Source organism: Salmo salar, chromosome 12 (genome assembly GCF_965601325.2).
Source record: "Salmo salar chromosome 12, fSalSal1, whole genome shotgun sequence".
NCBI lineage: Eukaryota > Metazoa > Chordata > Actinopteri > Salmoniformes > Salmonidae > Salmo > Salmo salar.
Window position 1 is genome coordinate 63,236,325 of NC_138302.1, and position 25,999 is coordinate 63,262,323.

Genomic DNA, 25,999 nt, shown 5'->3' on the forward strand with positions numbered 1-25,999 from the left:
GTATGCTTGCTTGGGGGTAGAACGACAGTGGCGTTGTTGATGGAAGTTGGCCATCACGCATTTTAGTGATGCGGAATTAAAATCTCCGGGCAACCAGACAGGCAGCATCTGGATGTCGGTTTTCTTGCTTGTTTATAGCGTTGTACAATTCGTTAAGTTCCAGCTTGTTATTTTTATTGTACTGAGGTGGAATGTATACAACAGTCACGATAACAGCTGAAAACTCCCTCGGGAGGTATTAAGGTCGGCATTTGACCATCAGGTATTCCAAGTAGGGTGAACAGTGGGTCGACACACACCAGTTGGTGTTGATGTAGAGGCAAACCCCTCCCCACTCGATTTCCCCGACTGGAAAATCGATTGAGTTGCATAGCCATGGCCAAGAGTCCAAGAGCCATATCCAAGAGCCATGTTTCAGAAAAGCAAAGAATATTGCAGTTGAGACTCCCATTGGTAGCAAATCCGCAATCGGATTTCATCCATCTTATTCTCGTGTGACTGGTTAGTAGAATGAGGGAAGACGTGGCCGGTTTTCCCTTCGCCTCCATATCACCAGGACCCCCCCCCCCGCCCCCGCCTCTGTAACGCCGGCGTTTGCTCTTGGGTAGCCCAAAAATTGGGTCGGAATTACTGAGAGCCCAGGGCAGATGAGTTGAAGTAGAAGCCGGAATTGGGGTAAGTAACTGCCGATCTGATGTTCAAAAGTTATTGGTGGTTGTAAGAAATAATAGCATACATTGTGAAAATAAAATTAAAATAAACAACAATAAGTTGGGTCGGAGCTTACAAAATGACAGCCATCCAGTACGGTGCCATCTTAGACTTGCTTCCAATGAGAATGACATATAACTCACATTTCTATGTGAATTTGATCGGGTCACCCAAAAAGTGACATTTTGCAGCTTTAATCCAAAGAAAACTTCACATGTATGGCAACAGACCTAGTCACCCCCCCCCCCCCTTATTCGCACACAATCGAACATGCATACATATAGGCACACACACCTCAACTCCCCCCTCATAGTGCATAACTGAGAAACCCATGCATACACATTACACACACTTGTCCCCAGAGATTTGAGGAATGTGAGATCAGTTGTCATAGGTCGTTAATCTTCATGAACACCCACACAGTAAGAGTAGCACATGTGCTACAGGGACCCTCCAGGGGCTCTCAGTGTGTCCCACTGGGACGGCCATTATGGAGAATCAGAGCACATTTTCACATAGAGTAGACACTTCTAATGAGATCTGGTTGTGAAAGTAATAATGTCCTGGAGGTCTGATAACAAGCAAGACTGTTCCTTTCTTAGTCTTTCGTGGTAATATTTTTTTGCCTAGGTTTAGTTAGACTACCAACAGACTGAACTATATCTAACCAATGTCCACAGAAGCCAACTTGACAAAGTGTGGAAGTCAAGTAAAGAGTTTTGAATTCATAGCCCATTAGGTCACCCAGCCTACATCTTTTTGTGAAGAGGGATATTGGTCATCATTATCCCCTGTATGGCCCCACCCATTCCCTCTCTCCATTGGAATGTTTGCCATCCTGGGAGGCTAGCAGTTGTTAGCGGGCATGTGTGGCTGCAAGTGTCAGTGCTGTTTGTGCACCTGGTCCCAAAATGAGTCCCTAAGACAAGATACATTTTTCTAAATATCACTTTATACCAGTCACTATGGTAAGGAAGACGGGTAGTGGACTCTGTACTGTAGTTTTATCTCTTTTCCAAAACAGCAACAAAAAAAAACATTGTTGAAATCATTTGGTGATACAGTATAACCTGTTGACTGAAAACCAAGAACTCGACATGAATTCCGAGAATGGATAGAAACCATATTCATGAACTACTGAGACAAATGGACAGTCGAGTGGATGAGGATCCTGCACAGCGATGTATACAAAATCAAAGGGAAATTTTCAAAAGTAATTTAACCACAGTGCCAGAAATAGACCACCGCACTGATAAAACAGAGTTTCCACAACCAGACAGCCTCCTCTCATGCATTTAAATAATCTCACAGCAGATTACAACCGCAGCAGAAGTGCCGTTTGGCATCAATAGCGTCCATTAATTTACATGGGAGAGAGTAAACCGCCCAGAGAAATAATACACTCCTTAAAGAAAGACGAAGAGAAAGGAGAAAATAAAGACGAAGAGGAAGAAAGGAGCAAAAAAAACTGCCTTTTGATGAAGACTTGAATAATTCATCAAGGAGAATCTCAGATTGAAAATAATTAAAAATCAACAGATGGCCTCTCTATTACTCCCTCTTTCGTTCCCTCTCTTCACTTCCCAGCTCTATCACTCACTTAATCTTGCTCTCCTTTTGGCATTTGGTTCACTCCAGAGAAGCCCCTTGCTTTCCCCACTCTTCCCCCATGCAATGGTGGCGGGACTGACCCTGGAACCCTGGACACAGTGGACAGACGACTCCATTCACTCTTTCCTGTACAAGCCAGCCTCAATGGAGACGCAATGGAGGGGCTCAGTCAGGGACCACTAAATCTCCAAGCTCAACAGGAGCTTGGGGGGGGTCTAATCCAGCTAAGCCTGTAGCACTGTGACACTCAATTCTCGGGCATGGCCCACTGTTGTAACCGACACCAATGGAAAGTCATTAGCTGAACGTACTCAAGGTCACGGTGCAGACGTTAGACTGGCTAATTTTAATGGTCAACATAAGCTAGCTAGGGGAAGTTCCTTCTCAATATTAGTTGTAAAATGCTCCCCTCGCAATCCTTCTTAACCCTAATTTCAACAAATAGCAAAAGAGTTGATCAGATCACTTTATGACATATGAAGTAAAAATTACATGTCCCATATATAGCTACTGTATGCCAAGGTGCATTGAAGCTGTTCTGGCCCAACACCCTATTAAAGACATGCTCTGGAACTTTGGCGACTACTAAATATTTTTTAAACCTCCCGCTTTGGGCTGGATGTGTCAATGTGTAGTTCATACATTGTGCATAATCTATGAGCAGAACTACTGTTTTGCCTCAATTAGCCACAAAATCCCTAGTTTGAAAACGACTGTTTTCTGGAAGCTGTGCTGCGCCATTTTCCCTACATTTTCCCTCACGTCGGCCAGCCCCATAGCAATTAGAGTTCAACCAATGAGCTTCTGCCCCTCGCCAGTTGAGTGACAGCTAGCAAGAGGCACATCATGCACACACACAGCAGAGTGGGAGAGAGCGCAATGACGTGGTCCACAAATCTGCACGTGACGTAGTATGCAATTTTTGGGGATCACTTTTGGCTCGAGAGTGCTACTTTCAGAACTACTGGCTAAAAAGCATACAAAAGTACAAGAGAATCTCTAATACTATGTTTGGTTGTTACCTGTACGTCCCCAATACTGACCATCCAATGAGCAGCCAATCACCAACAGGGGCTTGAGTGTCATACCTCAACAACTATACTAAATCTAACTTAATAGAAACTGTAACCTAATAGTCATAGGTGAGTTCACTCACCTCAGAGCTAGCTTCTAGCCGTCTATCGTGTGGCCCTCAAGGGCCAGGGACCTCAACCTCAAGAATAGGAGTGTGGTTCCTGTCTCCTGGGGGCAATCCCATGCTTTATCACACTCTCCCACTGGCACCACTGATGTTCCTGTATCACATTATACCACGTTGAATCACCAGAGATAAGGGAAGATGGAGGGTAAGAATCCTGTTAACAAAGACAGAGATGGATGAGTCACTATGGTAAATTCATGAAGAATGCGCATTTCCGATTTTTGCCCCAATAAGTGAGGCAGTAGGCATCCTGCTGGCATCAGAATTTATAGAAATGTAGCATATTCAATGCTGACACAATCACTTCTTGGTACGGAAGTTGCTGATCCCTCAGGGTCTAATGATTTCACAGCTGATACATTTCCATCACGTCCAAGATAGACAGGTCGAGGAACCATTGCACAGGGATATGGAAATGCCATCTTTTAACAGTGGTTTGCAATTTATCTTTGAAGATTTAATTTCCTCTTTGTGCTTTCTTAGGCAAAGAAGTGACATCGCCTGCAGCATCGTTCAGCTCATTTAATTTAACACCACACTGCTCAGCTGATCAATATCTTCTATACATTTCCTGTTTAAGTAAAGTCAATACAAAAACATTACATAACCTATACCATCTGTAAGCTAATTGGGAAACATGACCAGCACACCTTGTCTCAGCCTGAACATGTCTACAGAGTGTGAGCCTTCTGGATTTAGACCATTGTGGGGAGGAAACCACAACAACAACCTATGGGTACCCTTTGAACACAAAGCTCATGTATCTCTCTACCAGTAACTAATGCCCAACAGTCTTCTGCCTCGTCAATAAACTAAAAGGTGATACCACCATCCGTCTCCAATCCGAAGCATGTAATTAAAAACTAAAAAGGATCACCCTGGTCATGACAAGTCAAGACCTTTGACCAGGAACCCAACTTATAAGACACAAGGAGCTAGCTGGCATGTGGCCTTCTGGCTGACCCATCAAGCCAGTGTCCAGCTGAACCCTGAGAAGAAAAGACCCCCCAAAAAATACGTGGTCCACAGTTAGCAACCTGTATACCCTCCACGTCTAGTTTTACATTTGGCCTAAAGATTTCATTAAACTCCTGAATGTTGCTTTGCCTTGCTCCACACGTTTCCTGTGAGAAACATCCTGGAAAAAAATCCCACTAATTTACCTTTTTGTTTTTAACAGCTTTTTGTATATCTGAAAGGGGTAGGGGGTAGAAAACATGGAAAAACAAAAGCCACCTAAAGACTTACACTGAGTGTACAAACATTAGGAACACCTGCTCTTTACATGACAGACTGGCAACGTGAATCTAGATGAAAGCTATCATCCCTTATTGGTGTCACATGTTAAATCCACTTTAAAAAATATTTTTTTATTTCACCTTTATTTAACTAGGTGGGCCAGTTGAGAACAAGTTCTCATTTCCAACTGCAACCTGGCCAAGATAAAGCAAAGCGACACAAACAATAACACAGAGTTACACATGGAATAAACAAACGTACAGTCAATAACACAATAGGAAAAAAAATCTATATACAGTGTGTGCAAATGAGGTAAGATAAGGGAGGTAAGGCAATAAATAAGCCGTAGTGGCGAAGTAATTACAATTTAGCAATTAAACACTGGAGTGATTGATGTGCAGAAGATGAATGTGCAAGTAGAGATACTGGGGTGCAAAGGAGAGAAAAGAAAAATAACATATGGGGATGAGGTAGTTGGATGGGCTATTTACAGATGGACTATGTACAGGTGCAATGATCTGTGAGCTGCTCTGACAGCTGATGCTTAAAGTTAGTGAGGGAGATATGAGTCTCCAGCTTCAGTGATTTTTGCAATTCGTTCCAGTCATTGGCAGCAGAGAACTGGAAGGAAAGACGGCCAAAGGAGGAATTGGCTTTGGGGGTGACCAGTGAAATATACCTGCTGGAGCGCGTGCTACGGGTGGGTGCTGCTATGGTGACCAGTGAGCTGAGATAAGGCGGGGCTTTACCTAGCAAAGACTCATAGATGACCTGGAGCCAGTGGGTTTGGCAACGAATATGAAGCGAGGGCCAGCCAACGAGAGCATACAGGTCGCAGTGGTGGGTAGTATATGGGGCTTTGGTGACAAAAACGGATGGCACTGTGATAGACTGCATCCAATTTGCTGAGTAGAGTGTTGGAGGCTATTTTGTAAATGACATCGCCGAAGTCAAGGATCGGTAGGATAGTCAGTTTTACAAGGATATGTTTGGCAGGATGAGTGAAGGATGCTTTGTTGCAAAATAGGAAGCCGATTCTAGATTTAATTTTGGATTAGAGATGCTTAATGTGAGTCTGGAAGGAGAGTTTACGGTCTTACCAGACACCTAGGTATTTGTAGTTGTCCACATATTCTAAGTCAGAACTGTCCAGAGTAATGATACTGGACAGGCGGGCAGGTGCGGACAGCAATCGGTTAAATAGCATGCTTTTAGTTTTGCTAGCATTTAAGAGCAGTTGGAGGTCACGGAAGGAGAGTTGTATGGCATTGATGCTCGTTTGGAGGTTTGTTAACACAGTGTCCAAGGAAGGGCCAGATGTATACAGAATGGTGTCGTCTGCGTAGAGGTGGATCAGAGAATCACCAGCAGCAAGAGTGATATCATAGATATATACAGAGAAAAGAGTAGCCCTGAGAAGTGAACCCTGTGGCACCCCCATAGAGACTGCCAGAGGACCGGACAACAGGCCCTCCAATTTGACACACTGAACTCTATCTGAGAAGTAGTTGGTGAACCAGGCGAGGCAGTCATTTGAGAAACCAAGGCTATTGAGTCTGCCGATAAGAATGCGGTGATTGACAGAGTAGAAAGCCTTTGCCAGGTTGATGAAACGGCTGCACAGTACTGTCTTTTATCTATGGCGGTTATGATATTGTTTAGGACCTTGAGCGTGGCTGAGGTGGGATTCGAAATGGTTGGTGATCTGTTTGTTAACTTTGAAGACTTTAGAAAGGCAGGGCAGGATGGATATAGGTCTGTAACAGTTTGGGTCTAGAGGGTCTCCCCCTTTGAAGAGGGGGATGACCGCGGCAGCTTTCCAATCATTGGGGATCTCAGATGATACGAACGAGAGATTGAACAGGCTAGTAATAGGGATTGCAACAATTTCGGCAGATAATTTTAGAAAGAGAGAGTCCAGATTGTCTAGCCCAGCTGATCTGTAGGGATCCAGATTTTGCAGCTCTTTCAGAACATGCGGGGAGGCCTGGAGATGCTAAACGTGTGTGTTAATTAAGTTAGTCAATTACTGTGAGACTGGCAGGCTTTTGCATGACAATAACCGGCTGATAAAATGTCATGACCGCCGCAGCCCTAGTAACTTACCACATCTTCTGTCTGAAATGTACTGTCTGAAATGGGTGTACAAACCAGTTGTGGCACTTCAAACGCTCCTTCGATTGTGTAACTGGTCAAACAAAATGATAATAACTACTGTTTTGACTGCTTCTCTACGGTTGTAAAAAACCAAACGACATGAAATGTCTCGCTATCAAGTACCAGTCTCTCCATCTGGTAAACCAATGTGAGTCGCTCTCTTCTTCTCCATCCCACTGCCACCAACACAACTCTTCCCCGAAGGCAATGAATGCATGATCAAGTGCTCAAGCATCGCTTCTGACCTATATTCCTGCAGCAACACCAGAGACATGTGTCAAGTTGTCACTGATCCCCACCCTTTGCCATTTTAATTAATCAATACTTTAAGAGCTTCTGCCACTCTCCCAAGGCTAATATGAGATGCCATATGGCACCTTTGACTGCCACCCACATTAAGTTATGGTCATAATGCAGAGGCCCTATGACCACATGTAATACATTATTACATGCCTAACATATACATACATATGCATTCTGAAAATAGATAATCTGTGAAAACCAAAAGGGGAAAGAGTGAAAGAGAGAATGAGTCGGGCACAAGAAAGGGAGGAAGAAGTACCTTGGAAGGACAGACAGCTGGGCACAACTGCATGGCAGTCTTTGCGACTCGGCATTGACTGTGTTTCAGTGCCTTTTAATCTGGTTGAACTAGCACCTACCAACACATACACTGACCCACACAGGTTTCGCAACCTTGTCCCATTTCTGATACACATTCTGTCACATCCAGTTAGCCATGTGGCTTCTGCAGTGTTTATAGTCTGAAGCATGTGAAGGTGTCCATGTGAAGGTTAGTCACAACCCCGTAACTCGCATTCAAAGGTATGTTGGAGACGGCAATGATTACGTGCGCCAAGTCAACTTAATCAAATTGGTTGTTTCTGAGCAAGCAGCCATATCTGGGGTAAAATACTGTGTGGCTCAACGGTCAGACACACATCCAAAAAACTGCTTGCCGTCCAGACACAGCTAATGTTCCTAACCGCATAGCCTAAAATTCAACTAGATTCGCAATATTTCAGATCACTAACAAATGCTTACATTTCCCACCATCTCTTTCTATAACAATTGTGTCTCAACCCAGTATCAATCAAAGCACAACACTCAATACTTCTATGAATATTAAAGATTCACAGGACATGGATAGAGAAACCAAGGCATTTTCCTTTTACTGTACCTGCTTTTTCACTTTTTTTCTTACTCAAGTTGCATTTTGTCAGTTGAAGACTTGTACTGTGATATCAGAGGTGACCTCTAAGAGCTCTGAATGTGGTTTTCTACGACTACCGCTGATTTATCATTGTCTGTACGTCACCCCAAATACAGAATCAGAGGGGATTTTGTCCCCGATAGGAGTGTTTATCCGATATAACTCCCCGTATTGCACTGCTGTCCCACTCCACTGGTCCCTCCACCCCTTAGGGCAGGGCACACACCTATACAAACATTCCCTTCGCTTGTACACTGTTGACCAGGGAGTAGGAGGCAGGAGAGGGGGAGGAGGGAGGGAGAAACAGTGCTCTCCTCTCACATCTGCAAGTAATAATCTATAGTATGTGAATGCTTGTGGGCTGGATTAGCGGCCCTGTTGTTTTAAAAAGCACAGTAACCCCCTTTTGCAGAGAGACGTGGGTATTAACGGTGGGGCAGGCGGGGGAGAAACCAGAGGCTAGTAATCTTCTTATGGGAATGCTTTGGCCTTGATTACCATACCACTGTGCCCTTTCAGATGACCCCCTTTTCATTCAGCCACATGCAGACAAAAGACAGAACATTCCATATATACATCACACTGACCAGAGGTCACAGTTATTCCTTTATTCGTTTAGAAACACGTAGAATTTCTGTAAGCATTGAAATCTGATTGAAGGAAACATTTCTGAAGGGTGTGTTACGACTTGGCAGATATGGATCTGGCATAAGAATATTTATGTTTCACTTTGATTAGATCAGCAGGGGTTTACATTTGGTTGGAATTAAAAGGGTGAAAAGGTTAAATAATAAATGCTTAGTATGACAAGACCTACAAGACTGTTGCAATGAAAATGTCACAATGTGAGCAGGAAAAAACAAAGGCAGAGCACAATCAAGATGGGTCAAAAACTTTTAAGTGCCAGACTGCTTTAATTTCTTAAGGGTGTAGACATCAGCATTGTATATTAATTAGTAGAGATATCTCAAGAAGATATGGCAACTTATTCCTCTGTGTGTGTGTGTGTGTGTGTGTGTGTGTGTGTGTGTGTGTGTGTGTGTGTGTGTGTGTGTGTGTGTGTGTGTGTGTGTGTGTGTGTGTGTCTGTGTGTGTGTGTGTGTGTGTGTGTGTGTGTGTGTGTGTGTATTATTTCTCCCCCTAGTGATTTCAGTCATCTATATCCAGCTCTTGGTAGTAATGACCAAATGTTTCTAAAAAAACTAAACCACCCCAAAAAATTACCAAACTAAATCTCTGCTGCTTTGATGAGGAGCCAAGGCAACCGTACATAGATAATGGGAAAGGAGAGAGAATGAGATAGGAAGAGAAAAGATAAGACAGTGGAAGCCTAGAGGCACAGGGGGTGGGGTAAAAAAATGGTGGCAGTGTTGGGTTGGGCGGTATCAAGATGTTCATATTGTCCTTCTCTTATCCCGTGATTTACGGCATTACTGGCTTAGTACACAAGGGGGCGCCAAAAACAGAAAGAAAGCCCATTGGGCGTCTACCAGAATGTTAAAGAAATTAGCACAAGTAATAGTACATTTCCATGGAGGATGCTAGCTAAATATGCTAACAAAAAAATAAAACAATTGCAAAGACAGGCAGTCCAGCTCATAAAGTTATATATATATATATATATATATATATATATATATATATATATATATATATATATATAAAGTTTTTTATATATAACTTTATGTCTTTGCAATTGTTTTATTTTTTGTTAGCATATTTAGCTAGCATCCTCCATGGAAATGTACTATTACTTGTGCTAATTTCTTTAACATTCTGGTAGACGCCCAATGGGCTTTCTTTCTGTTTTTGGCGCCCCCTTGTGTACTAAGGGGGCATCAGTGTGGTGTCTAACATTTATTTAACTAGGCAAGTCAGTTAAGAACAAATTCTTATTTAAAATGACGGCCCCCACAGCAGTGGGTTAACTGCCTTGTTCAGGGGGAGAACAACAGATTTTTACCTTGTCAGCTCAGGGATTCATTAGGCTACAGGTGGAAGCTGGACTGCCTGTCTTTGCAATTGTTTTATTTTTTTGTTAGCATATTTAGCTAGCATCCTCCATGGAAATGTACTAATACTTGTGCTAATTTCTTTAACATTCTGGTAGACGCCCAACATATACATACATATATACATATACACACACATATGTAGGAGCTACCGAATTACATTTGTTGGTGAGTTTGGACATTTACAAGCGAATGTGAACGAGAGACATTGTTCAAATGAACAGTACTGGCTCTGGAGCAGCAGATGCGCTGTGTCTGTGTGGAGTCTGGCTGCGCTAGGGCAACAGGCCAGCCTGCTCTGAGAAGACGGGGGAGGAGCAGACCGGCCAAGAACTGAGAGGAGAAAAAAAAACGTAAGGAAATCAAAAAGATAGCAGTGGCAGCTGTACAGATAACTCATTCCTAAACAGGCTTTGCTTCCTCGAACAAGGCAGAAAGCCAACACAATAGAATGCCCCATCAACTTAATAATTAAGCCACTTAATTAACTAGCAAGCTAAACTTATGGGTAACGTTCACGCAGAATTCTTTGTTTTTCACGCATGAAAAAAAAGATACAACACAAGAAATATCTTGCTTCGTTTTGTAAACACAGATCTAAAATGCTTCTTATTGTAATTTCTGCTCGACATCAGACGAACAAGCATTCTATAAGCAGACAGCGCTCTGACTGACGTGTAGCTACTTTTCTCCTCTGGTACCTACTTTTCTCGGTGTAGCCAGCCTACTTTTCTCATTTGAAGAAAAACATTAGGAAATGTAGCTGGATACATTCTTTCTATGATAAACAGAATTATGGTCATCCATAGTTTTTGCAAAAAATACCTTTCTTTTTCATTGTAAGCATTTATAGCCTACTTGTGTGGCTGCCAGCCAAATAGAATTGCACTTCGGTTGTCATCTGATGAAAATGAAGTTGTGCTAACTCCTTTGAAGGAAAACTATAGTTGCATGTCCCGGATCACTCCATTGAAGCAACAACAAAAAAACACTTGACTTTCAATATAAAATGCGACCCCTGTCAATACACAGCTGGACTCACTGGCTCCCGCTTTCTCCAGTTGTGCCATTTACAAACAAACACGTGATTGGCTCAACCGTTCTGGGGAACTACGGTAAGCTTCATAATGTCAAATAATGTGACAAGTGAAATAAAGAAAGCAATCTGCTTTATCTTCTAACATATTGTACAAGTTGACTGCAGGTATTTACGTCAAAAGTAGCAACAAATATTAAAATGTCAAGAAATGGTTAACGGTATTGAAAAACCATCCCGTGGCTATTTCGAAATACGGTACACACACACACACACACACACACACACACACACACACACACACACACACACACACACACACACACACACACACACACACACACACACACACACACACACACACACACACACACACACACACACACACACACACACACTTTATTTTTTTACTATTTTCTACATTTTAGAATAATAGTGAAGACATCAAAACTATGAAATAACACATATGCAATCATGTAGTAACCAAAAGAAAAGTGTTAAACAAATCTAAATACACTGCTCAAAAAAATAAAGGGAACACTAAAATAACACATCCTAGATCTGAATGAATGAAATAATCTTATTAAATACTTTTTTCTTTACATAGTTGAATGTGCTGACAACAAAATCACACAAAAATAATCAATGGAAATCCAATTTATCAACCCATGGAGGTCTGGATTTGGAGTCACACTCAAAATGAAAGTGGAAAACCACACTACAGGCTGATTCAACTTTGATGTAATGTCCTTAAAACAAGTCAAAATGAGGCTCAGTAGTGTGTGTGGCCTCCACGTGCCTGTATGACCTCCCTACAACGCCTGGGCATGCTCCTGATGAGGTGGCGGATGGTCTCCTGAGGGATCTCCTCCCAGACCTGGACTAAAGCATCCGCCAACTCCTGGACAGTCTGTGGTGCAACGTGGCGTTGGTGGATGGAGCGAGACATGATGTCCCAGATGTGCTCAATTGGATTCAGGTCTGGGGAACGGGCGGGCCAGTCCATAGCATCAATGCCTTCCTCTTGCAGGAACTGCTGACACACTCCAGCCACATGAGGTCTAGCATTGTCTTGCATTAGGAGGAACCCAGGGCCAACCGCACCAGCATATGGTCTCACAAGGGGTCTGAGGATCTCATCTCTGTACCTAATGGCAGTCAGGCTACCTCTGGCGAGCACATGGAGGGCTCTGCGCCCCCCCCCAAAGAAATGCCACCCCACACCATGACTGACCCACCACCAAACCGGTCATGCTGGAGGATGTTGCAGGCAGCAGAACGTTCTCCACGGCGTCTCCAGACTCTGTCACGTCTGTCACATGTGCTCAGTGTGAACCTGCTTTCATCTGTGAAGAGCACAGGGTGCCAGTGGCGAATTTGCCAAACTTGGTGTTCTCTGGCAAATGCCGAACGTCCTGCACGGTGTTGGGCTGTAAACACAACCCCCATCTGTGGACGTCGGGCCCTCATACCACCCTCATGGAGTCTGTTTCTGACCGTTTGAGCAGACACATGCACATTTGTGGCCTGCTGGAGGTCATTTTGCAGGGCTCTGGCAGTGCTTCTCCTGCTCCTCCTTGCACAAAGGCGGAGGTAGCGGTCCTGCTGCTGGGTTGTTGTCCTCCTACGGCCTCCTCCACGTCTCCTGATGTACTGGCCTGTCTCCTGGTAGCGCCTCCATGCTCTGGACACTACGCTGACAGACACAGCAAACCTTCTTGCCACAGCTCGCATTGATGTGCCATCCTGGATGAGCTGCACTACCTGAGCCACTTGTGTGGGTTGTAGACTCCGTCTCATGCTACCACCAGAGTGAAAGCACCGCCAGCATTCAAAAGTGACCAAAACATCAGCCAGGAAGCATAGGAACTGAGAAGTGGTCTGTGGTCACCACCTGCAGAACCACTCCTTTATTGGGGGTGTCTTGCTAATTGCCTATAATTTCCACCTGTTGTCTATTCCATTTGCACAACAGCATGTGAAATTTATTGTCAATCAGTGTTGCTTCCTAAGTGGACAGTTTGATTTCACAGAAGTGTGATTGACTTGGAGTTACATTGTGTTGTTTAAGTGTTCCCTTTATTTTTTGAGCAGTGTATATTTTATAGTTGTAAATAGCCACCATTTGCCTTGATGACAGCTTTGCACACTCTTGGCATTCTCTCAATCAGCTTCATAAGGTAGTCACCTGGAACACAAATTAATTAAACAGGTGTGCCTTGTTAAAAGTTAATTTGTGAAATGTATTTTCTTCTTAATGCATTTGAGCCAATCAGTTGTGTTGTGACAAGGTAGGATTGGTATACAGAAGACAGCCCTATTTGGTAAAAGACCAAGTCCGGGCCTCCCGAGTGGCGCAGCAGTCTAAGGCACTGCATCACAGTGGTAGCGCTTGTGCCACTAGAGAACCTGGTTCGAGTCCAGGCTCTGTCGCAGCCAGCCACAACCGGGAGACGCATGGGGCGGCACACAATTGGCCCAGCATCGTCCGGGTTAGGGGAAGGTTTGGCCAGCAGGGATGTTCCTGTCCGATCACGCACTAGCGACTCCTGTGGCGGGCAGGGGCGCAATGCTCGCTGACACGGTCACCAGGTGTACGGTGCTTCCTCCGACACATTGGTGCGGCTGGCTTCTGGGTTAAGCGGGCGTTGTGTCAAGAAGCAGTGCGGCTTGGCTGGGCTGGGTTGTGTTTCGGAGGACGACGGCTCTCGACCTTCGCCTCTCCCGAGCCCGTACGGGAGTTGCAGCAATGGAAAAGGACTGTAACTACCAACTGGATACCACGAAATTGGGGAGAAAAAGGGGTAAAATAATAAAAAAAGACCAAGTCCATATTATGGCAAGAACAGCTCAAATAAGCAGAGAGACATGAAGGTCACTCAAAAAGGAACATTTCAAGAAAGTTTCTTCAAGTGTAGTCGCAAAAACCATCAAGCGCTATGATGAAACTGGCTCTCATGAGGACCGCCACAGGAAAGGAAGACCCAGAGTTACCTCTGCTGCAGAGGATAAGTTCATTAGAGTTACCAGCCTCAGAAATTGCAGCCCAAATAAATGCTTCACAGAGTTCAAGTAACAGACACATCTCAACATCAACTGTTCACTGCATGAAATCAGGCCTTCCTGGTCAAATTGCTGCAAGGAAACCACTACTAAAAGGACACCAATAATAAGAAGAGACTTGCTTGGGCCAAGAAACACCAGCAATGGACATTAGACCGGTGGAAATCTGTCCTTCGGTCTGATGAGTCCAAATTTGAGATTTTTTAGTCTTTGTGAGATGCAGAGTAGGTGAACGGATGATCTCCGCATGTATGGTCCCCACCATGAAGCATGGAGGAGGAGGTGTGATGGTGTGGGTGCTTTGCTGGTGACACTGTCAGTGATTTATTTAGAATTCAAGGCACACTTAACCGGCACGGTTACCACGGCATTCTGCAGCGATCCCATCTGGTTTGCGCTTAGTGGGACTATCATTTGTTTTGTTTTTCAACAGGACAATGACCCAACACACCTCCAGGCTGTGTAAGGGCTATTTGACCAAGAAGGAGAGTGATGGAGTGCTGCATCAGATGACCTGGCCTCCACAATCTCCCAACCTCAACACAATTGAGATGGTTTGGGATAAGTTGGACTGCAGAGTGAAGGAAAAGCAGCCAACAAGTGCTCAGCATATGGGAACTCCTTCAAGACTGTTGGAAAGCATTACAGATGAAGCTGGTTGAGAGAATGCCATGTGTATGCAAAGCTGTCATCAAGGCAAAGGGTGACTACTTTGAAGAATCTAAAATATATTTTGAGTTGTTTAAAACTTTTTTGGTTACTACATGATTCCATATGTGTTATTTCATAGTTTTGATGTCTTCACTATTATTCTGCAATGTAGAAAATAGTAACAATAAAGAAAAACCTTTGTATGAGTAGGTGTGTCCAAACTTTTGACTGACTGACTGTATATATATATATATATATATATATGGTATACCGCCTAAGGCTAGCAGTGTGTATGTGTCCAACCTGCAGTTTCCACTCATTCCATATGACATCTTTACACAGGACATACATTATACATACAAAGTATGTGGACACCCCTTCAAATTAGTTAAAAGTTAATTAAATAAAAAAATAGAGGAGTCGGCTATTTCAGCCACACTCGTTGTTGACAGGTTGGTAAAATTTAGCACATAGCCATGCAATCTCCATTGACAAACATTGTCAGTAGAATGGCCTTAGTGAAGAGCTCCATGACTTTCAACATTGCACCGTCATAGGATGCCACCTTTCCAACAAGTCAATTCATCAAATTTATGCCCTGCTAGAGCTGTCCCTGGTCAACTGTAAGTGCTGTTATTGTGAAGTGGAAACGTCTAGGAGCAACAATACCTCAGCCGCGAAGTGGTAGGCCACACAAGCTCACAGAACGGGACTGTCGAGTGCTGAAGCGCTTAAATATAGTCTGTCCTCGGTTGCAACGCTCACTACTGAGTTACAAACTGCCTCTGGAAGCAACACACACAAGCCTAAGATCCCCATGAGCAATGCCAAGCGTCGGCTGGAGTGGTGAAAAGCTCGGCGCCATTGGACTCTGGAGCAGTGGAAACACATTCTCTTCGTTCCAGTGAAGGGAAATCTTAACAATACAGCATACAATGACATTCTAGACTATTCTGTGCTTCCAACTTTGGGGAAAGAGTTTGGGGAAGGCCCTTTCCTGTTTCAGCATGACAATGCCCCCGTGCACAAAGCGAGGTCCATACAGAAATGGTTTGTCGAGATCGGTGTGGAAGAACTTGACTGGCCTGCACAGAGCCTTGACCTCAAACCCATCGAACACCTTTGGGATTAATTGGAACACCGACTGCGAGCCAGGCCTATTCGCCCAACATAAGTGTGCCTGACCTCACTTATGCTCCTGGCTGAATGGAAGCAAGCCCCTGCAGCAATGTTCCAACATCTAGTGGAAAGCCCTCCCAGAAGAGTGGAGGCTGCTATAGCAGCAAAGGAGGGACAAACTCCATATTAATGCCCATGATTTTGGAATGAGATGTTCGACGAGCAGGTGTCCACATCATTTTGGTCATGTAGTGTAGGTAAACAACTGCCAGGACTGACGAAAAAAACAACAAAAAAACATACTGTACACTGAAACAACAGTTCAAGCATCCCCATGTCACTATACCAGGGATAGGCAACTTAGATGGGGGTGGGTGCCACAAAAAAAAAAATATATATATATATATTATCGTGGGAATTTATCACTGGTCTACGTACTCACATTCATACCAACACACGCAGTCGGCCCTAGTCTTTTGGGGGGCCTAAGCTTATTATTATTACTATTATGGACCCGCCCCCAATCCTGCAAGTTTGAGTAAATGTCCTTAAATTCAACTAATTTTATCGTGGGGCAGAAAGAAATGTGTGCAGTTAACATGATATCCAAGTGAGTGTGACTAACAAAATCAATGGGGCCCCCCCGGTCGATAATTCGACCATGATTACAAGTTTAGATAGCTGACCGCTAGACTAACTTACCAATAACAACAATATTTAGCTGACATGGGCTAATTGAGTGACGCGTGCTGCAGTGACTGACAAGAGAAACTGCTGATGCACAACCAAATTTCAAAATTGCACCTTGTGGATTGTACTGTTCTAACTCTCAACAGTAAATTGAGTCCCCTATTTTTTTTGTCTTTGGACTTTGATCGGTGGGCCTACAAAATCCCTGTTTATACAATTGCAGGAGTTACCGGTTGAGAACTCATATTTCATTTGAATTCCCCACAGAAAAGTAAAAGCGATGCCAGTTGACTGCTATCTAGCCATGTTAGCGATATCAATCCACTAAGATGGTGACAGTTAAGGTAGAGATTTGGGTATACAATCCCTTTTATACAGATATAGGATCTTAATCTGACCCATTTCTCACAGCAGGGAAATAATCCTGCAACAACAGGAAATGTGTATTATACATTTATAATTAACATTTTTGTAGGGGTTGATAAATGTTTTAAGACAAATCAAGTCTGCCATTTTTAAAGTGGAAATGACACATTTTAGAAGCCTTTTTAAACCTTGAATACACTACAAGTTTGCTTTTCCTGCCGTGCAGGACATTTCCTACAACAGGGGGATCAAATTCTAAAACCAAATTTGATTGATATGCAGATGTTATCGCAGGTGCAGTGAAATGCTTATGTTTCTCCAACAGTGTAGTAATAGCTAGCAATACAATACACAGAATCCCCACCCCCCACAAAAAAAAGAACAAGCCTGGAATATAAATATAGCTATAAGTAAATGTGTATAGACAGTATATTAATATAAAAGGTGTGTACAGTAGTAGTTATATAGGATGAGCAATGACTAGAATACAGTATATAAAGTGAGTAAAACAGTATGCAAACATTAAAAAGTGACCAGTGTTTAATGACTATGTTCATAGGGCAGCAGTCTAAGGTGGAGGGTAGTGTACCGGGTGGTAGCCGGCTAGAGACAGTTCTGAAGGTTCAGAGCAGGGTACCGGGCGGAGCCTGGCTAGTGATGACTGTTTAACAGTCTGATGACCTGGAGATAAAGCTGTTGTCCGAGCTTTGATGCCCCTGTACCGTCTCAGCCTTCTAGATGGTACCGGGGTGAACAGACCGTGGCTCGGGTGGCTGAGGTCCTTGATGATCTTCTTGGCCTTCCTGTGACACCGGGTGCTGTAGATGTCCTGGAGGGCAGGTGTGTGCCCCTGGTGATGAGTTCGACTAACCGCACCACCCTCTGAAAAGCTCTGTGGTTGCAGGCGGTGCAGTTGCCATACCAGGGGGTGATACAGCCCGACAGAATGCTCTCGATGGTGCATCTATAGAAGTTTGTGGAGGGTCTTAGGGGCAAAGCAAATTTCTTCAGCCTCCTGAGGTTGTAGAGGCGCTGTTGCGCCTTTCTTCACGACGCTGTCGGTGTAGAGGGACCATTTCAGGTCCTCAGCGATGTGCACGCAGAGGAACTTGAAGCTTGACCTTCTCCACTGCGGCCCGTCGATGTGGATTAAGATCCTACATCTGTATACTCCAGCCTAGACCTGCAGTGGCAACAAAGCTGTAATCTTGCACCCTCAATATTTAGCATAGGCAACAACATGAGGCTTTTTAGAGCCAAACAGCTAAATATTTAAATGTGCCTCCTTGCAGCCCGCCGTAGCAAAGTCAAAGTGAATGTGAAATTCGACACGTGGCAGCTTCTTTAAAACGCACAAAAATAACATTTCGCTGTGACATTGTCTGCCTTGCCTTCATACTGCCCGTGGTGAACAAATCAGGAGTGTTAGGTTGTAGCAAACACTCCCCCTCCCGCTTCCCTACCTCTTAGTGAAAAGTATGGATGGTGGCTAGAAGCTGTCCTCTACTGTATATGTGGGACACCCATCAAACCAACTAAACTGATCAGTACATATCTCCCGCCCCCTTCCCCATTACAGCTCCATTACTATGCACATATATTTCACACGTGTTTAAATATCAGCCAGACTCCTCAGCCAATTCCTAGCCTCCCGGGCACAGCTTTGCATAATTTCGGATAAGGCCCTCTCAATTTTCTATTTTTTTCCCTGGCTGTAATATACTGAGGACCTAGTCAACATAGGCACAAAGAGGCTGTGATTTTCATACTGTCCCCAACTTTATTCATCTGAGCCATTTCTGCCAGTGTTATATTCTTAGGACCCTATAAAATCTGCATTGCAGACGGGGTCACATATTCACAAATGAATTGAAGTTAATAGGAAATCAACTAAATCTATAGAATTTCTTAGTAAATAAATTAATTTGCCCAAGTGAATTATAAGACATGAACAAAATGCATCAGTGATGCGTATTTCCTGAAACGGCACAGGAATGCCCTTGTCTGTGTGCGTTGCCCCTTGGTGTAGCCATTAGCGATGACGCTAACGATAACTTTTTTCCTGGTAGAGATGGAATGGCTTTCCCCAAAAACCTTCTCAATTAAAATTGTTACCACAAAAGTACCTGGCAGAATGATATCATGATTATTTGCAACAATCCAGTGGCCATTTGTTTAGCAAACTCTGCAATCACATGAGCGCTACAGCAACACCAATTAACCAAACGGTCTACCTGGTAGATCAAATCAAAGTTTACTTGTCACGTGCGCCGAATACAACAGGTGTAGTAGACCTTACAATGAAATGCTTACTAACCAACAGTGCAATTTTTAAGTAAATAAATAGGTATTAGGTGAACAATAGATAAGGAAATAAAAAACAACAGTAAAAAGACAGTGAGTAATAACAGTAGCGAGGCTATAACAGTAGCGAGGCTATATACAGGCACCGGTTAGTCGGGCTGATTGAGGTAGTATGTACATGTAGGTATGGTTAGAGTGACTATGCATATATGATAAACAGAGAGTAGCAGTAGCGTAAAAGAGGGGTTGGCGGGTGGTGGGACACAATGCAGATAGCCTGGGTAGCCAATGTGCGGGGGCACCGGTTAGTCGGGCTAATTGAGGTAGTGTGTACATGAATGTACAATTAATGTGACTATGCATATATGGTAAACAGAGAGTAGCAGCAGTGTAAAGAGGGGTTGAGACACACAATGCAAATAGTCCAGGTAGCCATTTGATTACCTGTTCAGGAGTCTTATGGTTTGGGGGTAAAAGCTCTTGAGAAGCCTTTTGGTCCTAGACTTGGCACTCCGGTATTCCAATGTAGAAAAAGAATAAAACATCTCCAGTTGGTCTCTTGTGCCAGGATGGCTTAGTTAAAATACTCCAGAGTCTGCCATTGTCAGTGCATTCTGAACAGCATTACAAACTGCTTTGCACACCAATCTGTTGCAAGGATTAATCAAAACACTGCCATTCTGGACAAGCAGAATATATAAGGTTGTCCAAAATGGCACCATATGTGCCCTGGTCAAAAGTGGTGCACTACATAAGAAATAGGGTGCTATTTGGAATATATAATGTTGAGATGACAAATCCTAAAGCAATACAGCGCGGGTAATGAGATTGACCACTGGGTTTATTTAAAAAAGGTCACTCAAGGTCGATCCATCTGAAGCAAAGAGACCTATATGTTGTGTCACCTAAACTAGAATAGGGTGTCATTTGGAAGACATCCAATCTACTCGCATAGAGAAACAAAACTGATCAAAGGCTCTTTAAGACCACAATTCATGCACATCTAGTGATGATGGATATCAAAGGTGATGAATATCAAAGGCTGCATCCATTAGCCCTGAACACACACACATACACACTCACACACACTCACACACTGCAGCTTCCGCACATCAACAACAAACGCTGTCTATAAATAACTCAGGTCCTTTGCGTTTCACACAGCCTTACGTAACAGCACAGCAGCTCCATTGTGAGAAAGACACTAATAATAAAAGAAGAGCAGAGAGCCTTTGAAATATACATGAGTTATGATGTGCAAACTGGCATGTGATGGTGCAGGGCAGAGAGACTTGAACTCCGTCCCAAATAGCAACCTATTCTCTAGACAGTGCACTACTTTTGACTGGGGCTGATAGAGCCCTATGTAGGAAATACTGTAACATTTGAGAGGCAACCAGTGATGTAACCCGAGGCGTTGGTCTTTCACATTACACCACCCCCCGCCAGGAAACATCTATCCAGGAACAGAGCAGAGCACAAGGCCATTGCCATTTTCAACATCTCCCTGACTGAGTCTGTCCTACCTACATGTTTCAAGCAGACCACCATAGTCCTTGTTCTCAATGTGAGCAGAGCAAGACAAAAAGAGCCGATCGTGGCCTACAGGAAAAGGCGGGCCGAAGACGCCCCCATTCATGTCGACAGGGCTGTAATGGAGCAGGTCAAGAGTTAAGTTCCTTGGTGTCCATATCACCAACAAACTATCATGGTCCAAACAAACCACGACAACGCCTTTTCCCCCCCAGAAGACTGAAAAGATTTGGCATGGGTGCCCAGATCCTCAAAAAGTTCTACAGCTGCACCATCGAGCGCATCCTGACCGGTTGCGTCACCGCCTGGTATGGCAACTGCTCGGCATCCGAACATAAGGCACTACAGAGGGTAGTGCGTACGGCCAAGTACATCACTGGGGCCAAGCTTCCTGCCATCCAGGACCTATATACTAGGCGGTGTCAGAGGAAGGCCCAAAAAAATTGTCAAGGACTCCAGTCACCCAAGTGATAGACTGTTCTCTCTGCTACCACACGGCAAGTGGTACCGGAGTGGTTCAAAAGGCTCCTTAACAGCTTCTACCCCAAAGCCATAAGACTGCTGAACAATTCATCAAATGGCTACCCTATTTACATTGACACCCCTCCCCCCCTATATTTTTACACTGCTGCTACTCAAAGTGTATTATCTATGCATAGTCAGTATCTATGCAAAAACAGGCGAGAGTCATTGAGAACACATCATTCAAACACATTCTCAGTAAAATGTGCAGTCAAATGTGGTGGTGTTGCATTTGATGTTTCATGAAATGGCTCGTCCAACTTGGCAGCTGGATTGTGAGGATGATTTATTGAGTCACGGATAAACAAAGTGCATTCCTATAAAGTTAAGTGTAGTCTGTTACATTACCAAGCTGCTGTAAGCCAAATTCAAAATTGCTTCTCACATTCACTACAAATGCTGACAAGAGAGATGATTCAGTGTGCAAAGTGCCCTGGCTGACAGACATGTTCATTTCTAGGTAAAAGGACGCATGAGCACCAACATGTGAAGTTCACAGGACCATGTCAAATTGGGTGTCAAATGAAAGCTAAGAGTCTGTATATTTTTTTTAATTAAGGCATATACATTGCAACATTTACCTCAAGCTAACTCTGCAGGTAGCACTACTAGGTGATTTGAAAAGTCTGACAAAAATCAATCAATAATATAATAATTTTATATTAACAACAAAAAAATCTTACAAATGTACAATCTGTAGAAACTATGAGAATAGTAATGTTCAGAACTTTTGTGAAACATCACAGCACAATTGAAAAATATATGGCAAATAGAAATCCTATATGGATGGTGTTAGATAGATGGGAGCAGTTGAATGGAGGTTAAGGGTGGGACTAATAAACAAGATAACTAATGTAAAATGTATATAGGTTCAGAACTTTGTTAAACAGCACAGTTAAAAAGGTATGGCATAGAAATAAAATGGGATGGACATCAGAAATAGATGGGAGAGATTGAGGAAGGACAGAACTAAAAACAAACAAAATATAACTATTGTAAAATAGATTGTCATATATATAGGGCTGGAAGTAGAAGCCTAAGTGTTGTTGTTCATTAGTGTTCTCCAATTAGGGGAGGGGTAGTAGGGTTAGTGGAAAATATATTTACAAAATAATATATTGGGGGTTCTCTTTATTTTTACCATTTTCTACATAGCAGAATAATAGTGAAGACATCACACTCTTGGCATTCTCTCAACCAGCTTCTTGAGGTAGTCACCTGGAATGCATTTTCCATTAACAGGTGTGCCTTGTTAAATTTCTTTCCTTCCTAATGCGTTTGAGCCAATCAGTTGTGTTGTGACAAGGTAGGGGTGGTATACAGAAGATAGTCCTATTTGGTAAAATACCAAGTCCATATTATGGCAAGAACAGCTCAAATAAGCAAAGAGAAACGACAGTCCATCATTACTTTAAGACATGAAGGTCAGTCAATGTGGAACATTTCAAGAACTCTGAACATTTCTTCAAGTGCAGTCACAAAAACAATCAAACGCTATGATGAAACTGGCTCTCATGAAGACCGCCAGAGGAAAGGAAGACCCAGTAATGAATTATAAAAAGTGATTCAAACTTTTTTTTTACAAAACCGCTAACAACATTTCTGTAATTGAATTGGCTTCAACGGGAAATCATAGCAGTCACAAAGCACAGTTGGGTTCACAAGTTTGGACAGCACAGTAAAGAAAAGTATAGTTCTGTACAGTAAAGAAAAGTAGAGTACAGTGCTGTACTGTAGAGCAGAGTTCAGTACAGTACACAGTAGAGCACACTAGAGTTGAGTACACTATAATGTATTGAACTATACTCTACCTTGATGTCCAAACTTGTGAAACATAGGCATCTGACTGGTTCGGATTTGTTCCGGTCCAACTAAATGTGGTCTTGTTTGGGGTCAGAGCTCATTAAAATAGTGTAGAATAAAACCCAAATATGCAAAGGAGGATATTTCATATTGATACATGTGTAACTATTTAGGATACATCTATAACGTTTCAGGTAAGACCCAAGTGCAGACTGTGTTGAAGTAACAATGTTTATTACAGCAACAGGGGCAGGCAAACGACAGGTCAAGGCAAGCAGGGGTCGATAATCCAGAGTGGTGGGGCCAAGGTACAGGACGGCAGGCAGGCTCAGGTCAGGCAGAGGTCAGAAATCCAGAGTAGGGGCAATGGGTCAGGCAGAGTGGTCAGGCAGGCGGGCTCAGAGTCCGGACAGGCAAAGGTCAAAACCAGGAGGGCGAGAAAAAGAGAGACTGGGGAAAAGCAGGAGCTGAGAAAAACGCTGGTTGGCTTGACAAACAAAACAAACAGGCAACAGACAAACACAGGTATAAGTACCCAGGGGATAATGGGGAAAATGGGCGACACCTGGAGGGGGGGGGGGGGGGTTGAGACAAGCACAAGGACAGGTGAAACAGATCAGGGCGTGACACATCACAATGAAGAGAATGACATTCATATACATAATTATGCATTTCTGTGAAGTACATTCCGTTACCGGGTGTAAATCCACTTCACTTACTGTAGTTCAATAACCAAAATAGATTTTTTCTAAGTTAATGTGTGATGTCATAGCCGACTCCCCATTCTTTCTGCAGACATCGTTGAATCTTAAGTCGGGCAGATATTTTTTCGTTTTTGGAAAACTAAAAACAAACTGAGGGAGATTTGACTGAAATTCTGTTACCAAACGTTGCATCTGCACAGTTCTTCCAGTAAATGTGTCTTTGTAAAATTCTGTGTAAATTGTAAAAAAAAAAAATTATACTAAAGTACTCCTTGTGCATAGACATGTATGGTTTGTTAAACTTTGAAAGCAAGGGATTTTGTTTGGCATACATTTTAAGTGAAAAAATCTGAGTCTCAGCACAATTTGGTCACCGTGGAATTGCCCACATACAGTGCACTTGAACTTTTGACAAAAGTCATTCAGTATTACTACTAAATTTACTTACAAATTCTGCAACTGTTGTTTTGAATGATAACACCCACTGTGGTTAACACAAACTCTTATCCAACCAGTGGCAGTTCTAGACCATTTCAACTGGGGGGGCCAAGCTGGGGCCAGTTGTACTGTTAGAGGGGCCAGTTACATTAGATGTTATTCTTGTCATATCGTTTTCTTCACTGCATTGCAGGCATTAGCAGGCAAAATACCATGTTCATAATCATCATCGTTGCCACTGTCTAATAACGGATGTAAAAAAAGAACGATAGCAAAAATGTGTTATGTAAAAATTATTTCATGCTCCACATTTAGGGGGGCCACAAGGGGGTCCAGAATTGTTTTCACAGGGGCACTGCCCCCCCCCCAGAACCGGTAGTGTATCCAACATGCATAGGATGCTAGCCTGTGAGGAACATTTCACTCAACAACCTCTGATCATTTCAGCTGACCTCATTATTTCAAGGGAGAGCGTATTCGTGCGTCCCAAACGGCACCCTGTTCCCTACATAGTGCACTACTATGAGACCAGGGCTGTTCAAAAGTAGTGCACTATGTAGGGAACAGGGATCCATTTGAGACATGGATATAATAGTTTTGAATTTCTGGAAAACATATTCATACCCTGGAAGACAGCCCTTTCAAAACACAGACTACAGGTCAACGTGATTGCGTGCCTTCAGTTGGAGAAGAAAACCAACCATTGGTTTGACTAAACTTCTTGAACAAGAAAATCCACTCACTCCATCCAGCCCACCCAGGCCTTTGAGCAGGCGGCAGGGAGGGCTAATATTTCTGCTGTAGTTGAGGGCTGGGGCAGATCCCTTAAGCAGGATTTGTGATTTCAGAATGATTAGAAAAGGGGGGCAGACAGGAGGCGAGAATAAAGAAACCAGAGGAGCACCATCTGGGATGGGCATGTGAAAGTTCAGAGTATAGGCCTAGATAGGGTATTCATGCTGGTGTTCATCAGAGCAATCATTGCATTCAATAATGGGATAACACTTCCCACAATGGGCAGACAGCACACTGATCTATACTGGACAGCAAAAAATCTCTTTTGATATACAGTGGTTAGGTCACATTGAAAACTTTCTAAAGGGTTTAAATGTCCCTAAACATCAGTAAGATGTTTTCACTTTAAAATGAGGGGTCAAATATACTACATAACAAATAAAGTATATTCCACTAAGACATGAATTCTTTACTCTCCACACGTAGACAAACTAAGGACAAGATTAAGGCCTTCAACGAGCTTTGATGTTTTGATTCTCTGGAGGACTGAAACATTAGAACAAAACAATGTGGAAAAATGGAAGCAAATGGAAGAATGGAGGAAGAGAGGGCGAGAGGCAAAATTTGGCTGAAATTCTGCAGTCGATTTAAAAAGGGACTACTACACCCTGTGGGAGTGCCTTGTCCAAGAGACCCAAAACAAAGTCAAATACTGATGCAGCACAAACTGACACTGTGATAGACTACATCACAGGAGACAGTACAGATCAGAGAGATGAATATCCTCAACATCAAATAAATCACACACTAAAACAAACAATCTGATGTCTTCCTAAATAAATCTCCCCAAGACCACTAAAACAATCTCCAAACAGTGTAGGAAACCTGACG

At 43.2% G+C, this 25,999-nt stretch overlaps 1 protein-coding gene across 2 annotated transcripts in view; it reads right to left on the minus strand.

The window, feature by feature from the left end:
* LOC106565432 (nck-associated protein 5-like) overlaps positions 1-25,999 on the minus strand; it is a 107,814-nt gene that overhangs the window by 73,591 nt on the left and 8,224 nt on the right. For both annotated transcript variants that reach the window (XM_082959201.1, XM_014132563.3), the window contains exon 2: positions 3,479-3,677. The gene's annotated coding sequence lies outside the window, so the exon portion shown is untranslated. The remainder of the gene's footprint in view (positions 1-3,478; positions 3,678-25,999) is intronic.